Source organism: Podarcis bocagei (genome assembly GCF_964188305.1).
Source record: "Podarcis bocagei genome assembly, chromosome: 14".
NCBI lineage: Eukaryota > Metazoa > Chordata > Lepidosauria > Squamata > Lacertidae > Podarcis > Podarcis bocagei.
Window position 1 is genome coordinate 49,314,627 of NC_138139.1, and position 8,975 is coordinate 49,323,601.

Genomic DNA, 8,975 nt, shown 5'->3' on the forward strand with positions numbered 1-8,975 from the left:
TGCTAGTCCAGGCAGGAAGTCATGGCACTTATGCATTCTGTGCAAATACAAGACAGACCCCAGAAGCTCTGTCCTGTATTGAACCTTGCAGCTCTATGGGAAAAAGAAAATCAATTTTCCATCCCACTGTTTGTTTTTGCAATTGCTGCCAGTTAACTCTGCCCAGAAGTGGATTGTTTAAAAGCATTCAGCTGCAAACTGAATTGCAGATAAGACACATAGAAAGGAATTGGTCAGGATGCAGCTGAAATAGATAAGATGACTAGATAATATGACAGAGTTGTTAAGAAATGGATTATGGACCTGATGTTCAGTTTCATCTGTGTTCCAAGTAGTTCAGCAGTGTGTTTGTTTGTTGTTGTTGTTGTTTGTGTGTGTGTGTGTGTTCCCACTAACACTTGGATAGATAGATTGATTAATTCATTAATCTGTCAGTTGTATACGCTTCTTTAAATACTTTTCTGGAAGTTGAAGATACAGTGCTTGGAAAGTTCATTTTAAAAAGGAGCTAGTTCCAGTTTACTCCCTCCAAAAATGAATTAGTTCCAGTTCCAGTTTGCCCCCTCCAAATGGGAACTAACTCCATTCCAGTTCAATTCACAATTCATTCACGTGGTCATCAGCTTTTTTTTTTTTCAATCTTCAGAATTTTACAAGCTGCTGTGCTGAAGTATAAAATATACTTAAGAAGACATTGAAACACACACAGAATATTGTGTGAATAATTTGCGGGGGGGGGGGTGTAACAATGGAAAAGCTTAAACAGTAGGGCCACTTCTTAGATAGGTAAAAATGGTAAATGCAATGACCACAATCAAACAGAGATTTAAGTGTGATGAAACATTGAATTAAAATTAAAACAGAATTGAATTTAAAATTCCACTACAGAAGGAACTTAAATCATATTCAGTTCACTCAGTATTTATAGGAACTACTTTCAGGTGGGAAGAGAGAGAAGAGAAGAGAAGAGTATACTTGGTGAATTTACTGAACAAATCCTGGCTGTGTCAATAACAATTGTGCAACCACGGTTTGAATGCTGGGGAAATTTGATTTCCCTTGAGCAAAGATGTCTGGGTCCTCTTCAGCAATTGAGTAACATGGCCACACATTTATTGTGGAGCAATGCACGGAAGCTGCAGGATTCAGCAGACCTGCCATGCGCATCAAATCGCCACTCATTCTTTCTGTCCTTCTGGCAGAGTATCTTTCCTCGCATGCTCGCCTCTACTGAAGCTTGCTTTTTACAGACACCGAGTGGTTTGACGCACCCCTGTGGCTGGTGGAAGGTGGTCCATTAGGGTGAATGGGGCCCTGCCCCACCAGCTTCAGTCTGCCCTTAGCCAGCCCCTCCTGCTTTCGTCCATCCCAAGAGGTCCCCTGGCTGTCAGCTTCTTCCTCCTCCGTCTCAGTTTTGCCCTTGTAGAACTTGGGAGGAAGGGAGATGGGGACAGCAGAAGTTGGCACTGCCCCACCAACCTCACACTTCCCTCAGCCAGGCTCCACCTGCCTGCCTTCTTGCTTGCAACCAGTGCAGGCGGTGGCACTGCCTGTTGACTTCCACCTCTTTAGTCTCATTGCTGGTTTTGCAGAACTCGCAGAACTGTAGAGTTGGTAGGGACCGTGAGGATCGTCTGGTCCAACGCTCTGCAGCGCAGGAATCTATCATCCAACTTGGGCCTCGAACCCATGACCCTCAGATCAAGAGTCTCATCCACTGCTCAACACAGAGGAAGATGGGGACAAAAACTAGACTCTGTCTGTCATGAGCAATAGCTTTCCCTTCTTCTCTTCCTGCCAGTCCTGGTGGGCACCAACCACCACAAGATGAGGGCAGATCTAGAATTGGAGGGCTCCCCCTGTCATTGGCTCTGGCTCCAAGTTTAGTTGGCCTCACTGCTTTCCACCCAATCAAGGGGCACCAGCCGCTGCTGAATGCGGCCCTCCTTTTCATACACTACCAGTCTATCCTCTCAAAGGCCAGCCTCCGGGAACGCCTCCCCACCACCACTCCCATCTTCAGGCTCCTGCCAACTTTCCCAGTCATCAGGACTGAACACGGTTTCTCAAGAACTGCAAACAGCTTTGCAGGACAAAATTGCCCCGAGCTTTGTGAAAGCCTTCCCACCCACTCCACACCCCTTTCAAAGTCATATGTTAAAGTTTAAAAGACCTTGAAAGATGAGTTGCACAAGGCAAGCAAGAAAAGGAATTTCTCTGGAGCTGTCTTTAGGAACATAGAAATCTGCTTTATCCTAGTCTGTCTAGCTAGCTCAAAATTGTCTATACCTTGGCTGACATCATCTCACAAAGGTTTCGAGCAAGGGACCTTTCCAGACTTACCTGGAAATGTTAGGGACAGAAATCCCTAACACAGCAACAGGAGACCCAAGTATTTTAATTGTATTCCCCCCCCAACACACTTCATTCACCACTCTTCCTCTCTTTCTTATATTCTATCCTCTTTGAAACCATTCTCATCCCCTTAATAAAAATCCTAGATTACAGTAACAATTAAAGAAAATTGATTGAAAAAGAAAAGAGATCGTTTGCTCCAAAACATAGTGATAGATTGGGGTGCAGCTTAATACATTTGTCATCACCTGAAAGCCAATGAGAAATTCAGCTGTTTGTTAAAAGATTGTTAAGTATTTAATAAAAGTACAGATGTGTTTCTTCTTCGAACCAACAAATGAGAGACGCAACTAAATGGTACTTTCGAGAGTTATAGTAATATACTGTTACGAGTTTCGGGGGGCGGGTAAGCTGTATGCCTTACCTCTGCTTCTAATTTCTGGATCTAACACAGATTCAATTCCTGGAATAGCCAGGCTAGCTTCCTGGTGACGTAATGGTCATTAAGTATATGGTATTAATGTAGCAAAGTAAGTGGCTCTGTGCCAGATGGCAAATGGATGCCCCCCTCCCCTCCCTCAACTTGCTGATAGTTAGAAAGACAGGGCAAAGTTGAGAGCTGAGTGATGGCAGGCTGCAGGTTAGGCAGTTGGGAGACACAGCTATGCCTGGTTTCTTTTGGAATCCAAGGCTGTGGCAAGAGACCCTCTTGGGGTGTTAATGCTGTGAACCCCTCTGTCGGATTGTATTTCATAGAATCATAGAGTTGGAAGAGACTACAAGGGCCATCGAGTCCAACCCCCTGCCAAGCAAGGGCAATTTATGTATAAATACCCCATATATCCTAAAGACACCACAGTCTCTGCTATACCTCATTCCAAAGAAAACACAAACCCTGAGTAAGCGCCTGGAACCCCTGGAATCTCGTACCACTCAAAGATTTGGGTGGTGTGAACAATACATTAACTATGACGCTATTGTCTGTGAATGGGACTTGCAGGATAATGGAATATAGGAACCTAGGAAGCTGCCTTATCAGATCATTGGTCCATCTTGCATGGTACTGTCTACACTGACTGGCAGCAGCTCTTCAGGGGTTTCAGTCAGGGAGTCTCTTTCGGCCCTGCTTGGAGATGATGGGGATGGAACATGGAACCTTCTGCATGAAAGGTAGATTTTCTGCCACTGATATACAGCCCTCCCCTCTGCAAAGCCATTGGGATATCCATCCACTCACTGGTTGCAACCATTTGAAGAAGCCATAAGAAAAAGAAAATAATAGGCTGTTGTGTTGATCCATTAAGAAAAAAAAATCCGCATTAAGGCAATACCTTTATTAAGACAAAATAAAATATTAAATAATAGTGAGCATTCATCCTGATACATTTGCACAAAGTTTTCAAGGAGGTCATACTGAATTTTTACTGAGCATTCATTCTGATTTGTTTTGGGGGAAGTTATATGATGCTGTATCAAGCAAGTGCTAACCCAAAAATTGCAGTGCTTTATCTCCATCGCTTTCCTTATGGCAAGAAGTTTGAAATTTATTTATTTTTAGTGGGAAGGGAAAAACAGGTTTGTTAAGCAAGAACATCAAATCAGCTTTAATTGCAGAACCTGAATTTGTGGTATGCACTAGAATCCCACTTGCAAGCTAGCAACAGTCTGGAAATGCCTTTAGAAAATGTTATTTGGAAGAGTCATACGCACAGTAACCACTTGTGCTAGTAACTGTTTTGGCAAAGGGCAATGTGATTCCAAGTTGTGGAAACCCAGTGAAATCAAGAAGACCCCAGTGAGTTTGTGTGCATGGATGTACATATGAATCATAAACAAGGACTGACTAAGTAATGGCCCTTTGTGGTTAATTGGCAGCAGATGTCTTCCAATCATCTACTGACTTCAGAAGTCACCTGAATCTCTGCCTGAGAGATGGATCTAGATTTTCTCTTGCTGGATAGAGACAGGATAAAGTCCTCTCCAAAAGCCCCCTCAAAGGCCACGATTACCGACTGACGGAACTTCTTCTGCCCTACAAACACATAAAGGATGGGGTTGATGCAACTGTTGAAGAACGCCAAACTGGAGGCCAAAGGGATTCCCAATAATAAAGCCATCTTGAGTTCATGATTTGCAGAACCCTTGGACATCTCTAGCAAGGAGAAGATGTGATACGGGAAATAGCAGATGAAAAACGACACTGTCACAGCTATGATGATCCTGAAAGGTTTGGTGGACTTGGTTAGACGTCTCCGTTTCATCCTGACTGCCACGATGCTGTAGCAGACCAGGATCACGGTGAAGGGAAAGAGGAAACCAAACAGGAACCTGGATATGATCATGGCTTTGTGCCTCATCCTCCAAAGCCTTCGGGTCTCCTCGGTATTGTAATTGTCGGACAGAGCAAAGTTATTGAAGCAGCTGGTAACGTTCCTGGAGTTCGTTGCGGTGTCTCGAAAAATGAGGTACGGAGAGCTGATGATGAAAGCTGTGACCCATGTCACCAGAGCGATGCCATATGCCAGTTTTGTGGTTCGGTAGTTTCTGGACCACACTGGGTAAACGACCAGAGCACACCGATCCATGCTAATGATCATCAAGAGGAAGACACTGGCAAACATGTTCAGGAAGGCAATGGTGCTGTTCAGCTTGCACAGAAGTTTCCCAAAAGGCCAGTGGAAGCCCAGAGATGTGTAGGCGATGCTGAAGGGCAGAAAAAACGTGAAGACGAAATCCGCAATGGCCAGGTTGAGAAACCAGACTACGTTCACCGTCTTCTTCATCTTGAAGCCTGCAATCCAGATCACTAGGCCATTCCCGGTCACCCCGAGGAGACAAGCAACGCTGTAAATCACTATGGACAGGAGGTGCATGCATTTTTGAAGGCCCAGATAGCGGTCGGTGTGAGAAGAGGTCGTGTTCTCCTGCCACCAGGTCATATTAGACCGGAAGGTCAACGAAGAGCTGTTCTCCATTCCCAGTGAAGTATTCATCCTCCTGAAATCTTATAAAAATCATCCAAATATTTGAGAAAATAAACACTTTAGGAAAAGCCAATCAGGGAAGAAAATACAGGGTTATGTTAGTTACTGCAACTGTCTGCAACGTCAGTCCAACTGAAATTGGAATTCATTGTGGCAAATTAAAGAACTTAATTGAGCTAAGGCAACCTTTGTCTCAGTTGGCCTTAAACAATGATCTTTTTAAGAAGGCGTGTATTGAAATTTCGGTATTTGCTGCTAAATATGGGTGAAATGTTGCTGTTCATCTTTTCAAGCTTTGATGTTATATTTCTGCTCCTTGATCGTTCAGATTTATATATTACTTGTGTTGTTATTTTGGCAAGCTTTTGAGGCTTCCTCGTTATAGCTAAATAAAATTTATCGCCACTACACCAGTTCCACCAGACCATATCTTTCCCTCATCTCTCTAGCTGCTAATAAAAATACATTAAAATTCTATTTTGTTTTACACTACTGGCTAAGACAGGGATCAGGAAGACTCACCCCTTCTTTTTGGCTCTTCCAACAGATGTCTTCGCTGGTTCCGATTCCTGGAGCAATCTAACACGTTTTCTCTAGAAGACTTTAACAGAGTGTTCTTCCCAGCGGTGAATAATCTTGGCCTGAATCTTTTCCTTCTTCTTTCCACACGTCTTTGTTTAGGGGAATTTTGAGAATCTAATTTATTCCAGCCTCTTCTTCCCCTATATGTTATTAATGGAATTTAACCCTTGGACTAGTTGTAATATGCGGCATGTTTTTATTTTGGTCACCAACTGGGGTGGCTTTAAAAGAGGATTGGACAAATTCATGACGGATAAATCAATGACTACTAATCACTGTGTATTTCCTCCATTGTCACAGGCAGTATGTTTTCAAGGAGAGTAGACGGTATTGACTATTTAAGGAACATTCCTTCTGATTTGTTTGTTGGGAGGTTAGATGACAGTTTCAGCTGTACTATACATTTAAAGCAGTATTATACCTCTTTAAACAGTCATGGCTTCCCTCAAAGAATCATGGAAATTGTAGTTTATTAGTAGACCCCTCAGCTCTCACCTGTGGCTCCTGGAAGCTGGAAGCATGTGACAGCAGCCGCAGCTCAGAAACAGCTTCAACTGGCCGGCTAAACCAGGTGAGGGGAGCCAATGGGTCTCAAACCCTTTGAGAGTTAGGAGACAGGCTGCGGTGGATTGAGCAGACGAGACCAATAGTGGGTCCAATAGTTAAGTAGGCAGTTTCCTTGCATGCTTTAGAGGGAAGTGAGGGGCAGATGGAGCTTGTCAACCTGCGGAGGTAGCCCATCTAGGTGAAGGACAACTCTGATCCTAATTCTCCACTGCCCAGTGTCGGATTTACGCATAAGCTAAACAAGCTATAGCTTAGGGTCCCAATCTCTTGGGGGCCCCAAAAAAAATTAAAGGAAAAAAAACAACTGGATGTAATTTTCAAAATAAAAGATAAAAAGCAAATAAAATAAAACCTACATACAACAACAGTGTTTTGTGTTGTGTAGGCTCCTATTTGTTATGTGCAAATGGCTTTAGATACCTATTAGGTCCATAAATTACCATATAGCATATATTCAACACAAAAACAATGGCAATTTGTTGTTGACAAAGGACAGCTGGACATAGAAAGGGCCCTATTACCTTCAGTAGCTTAGGGCCTCATCAAACCTCAATCTGGCCCTGCTACTGCCTTGTGGGATGGGGGGGGGACTCAGCCAGATGGGGTATAAATAATAAAATGAAAATAATAAAATAGTATTAGTATTCAGGAGAAGAAAAGTCTCAGGAGTAAACCCTACGCAAATCCAGGATGGAGAACCCTAAGACAGTTGCACCTAAGGGGGGGTCACTTCAGGGCTGCTAACACAGTGGTTTGAACTTCACGTCCAGAAGTGCACTCCATTGTCTCTCAAGACAGATGCCATCAACATTAGAAAATGGGATACCGAACAGTGGAGATATATTTATCTTTTGCCTGCCTACAGTCCCAATTTCAGGCACGTGTAAGTCCCACTGTAGGATTTACTCTTGAGAAAATACACATAGGGTTGCAGTTTTATTTTTTGTGTGACCACCAACTTCTAAAAGCACAGGAGCAAGGCAAGTGGGGAGAAAAAAGTGGCAACCTTGTGAAAACATCATGTTGATGAATTGCGTCCCAAAAGCTCCATTCAGTCTTTCCAGCTTTTTAAGATTGGTATAGTCTGATTATACTCTCTGCTATGTTACCTCCAAAGTCACCAGATAAATAGATTTTATGATTTATTTAAGGAATGTGTACCCCGTTCACTATATAAGACCATCACATATGACAGTTACATGTATGTTGTGTTGCTTCCTGCACTGAAATGCTTTCAGGGCGGGAAATGCGTATGAAGCAGCCCTCTAGGCTGTCAATCTGCTCTGCTTATCCTCCCCAGGAAGAGACAGAGTTGCTTGTTGTTTTCACCTGCCACCCGGTATTGCCAGTGTTTCAACTTTTTTTATTTTTCACTAGAGGAAAGGTGGTATTCTTCAGGGAAGAAAGCAGTCTGCAGGACTCTTCTGTATGTTATAGTGGTTTTTAAAACCTTGCATCGGATGAAGTAGATTTGTACCTACAAAAGTATGTATTGATTTAAATTGCCAAGGGTATATATAGTGGTTAGAGTGTCATACTAGCACCTGGGAGACCAGAGTTCAAATCTCCACTCAGCCATAGAGCTCTCTGGGTGACCTTGGGCTAGTCCCTCCCTTTCAGCCTAATCTACTTCATAAGGTTGTTGTGAGGATTATATAGGGAGGAACAGAACCATGTATGCTACCTTGGGCACCTTGTAGGAATGGAGAGATGTAAATAAATAAACATATTAATACTAAAGACGCACTACTTTTGCTGGTGGGTTTAATTCTGTTTCTTGGGTTCAGTTTTTTAGTGTTTTATTTTTATTTAAACTTGTTATTTTGTTTCAACCATTGTTTCCTTCTTAATACTAGGGCCCCTCTTTGGGGGAAACGGTCTATTAGTAAATCATAAATGAAAAGGCTTTTTTAAAAAGCCTACACATGTTCAGGTACACCTCCTCATTATGTCTTTAAATAAATATATATAGAGAGAACGTTTGTACGCTGCTCTTCTGCCAAAATGGCTCCCGGATCTGCTTACATACAACCAGTCGACACAGGACATTCTCTGCCCTACAGGTTTACAATTTTTATTTCTTTTTAAAAGACACACAGAGGAAAAGGGACAGGGAGGGAAGCGGAAGAACAAAACACGAGCCCAAATTTCTAAACCGGTCCTATAATGACCAGCTGGCGCGGTTCAGAGGCAGGAGATACCAGATGAAGCTGGGTTGTTTTGTTTTTGTTTTGCAAAGATGATCGGAGTGAGCCGCCAGCTCCCCCTCTCTTGATGGAACGGCTGCCCAATAAATGTTTTCCTGAAAGAAAGAAAAAATACTCTGCGTATGCTCAGAGGAACTCTGCCCGAGGTGCAAAAAAAGCACTGAAGATCAAAACTGGCAGCTCTGATAACGGGGAGGGGGCAGAGCTTGTGCGTTCTAAAGGGAGCTCGAACGCTCTCAGCCAATAGCGTGCGAGGCAAGGTAGGGAGGCCCGGGCCGCT

The 8,975-nt window shown here is 43.2% G+C and overlaps 1 pseudogene across 1 annotated transcript; it reads right to left on the bottom strand.

Annotated features, from left to right (window-relative positions):
- Positions 1–3,566: 3,566 nt before the first annotated feature.
- LOC308573497 (chemerin-like receptor 1 pseudogene) lies at positions 3,567–5,930 on the bottom strand (annotated as a pseudogene). Its single transcript, XR_014013420.1, has 2 exons — positions 5,862–5,930; positions 3,567–5,359 (listed from the first exon to the last, which is right to left on the bottom strand). The product of XR_014013420.1 is annotated as a chemerin-like receptor 1 pseudogene (transcript).
- Between the last annotated feature and the right edge of the window lie 3,045 nt (positions 5,931–8,975).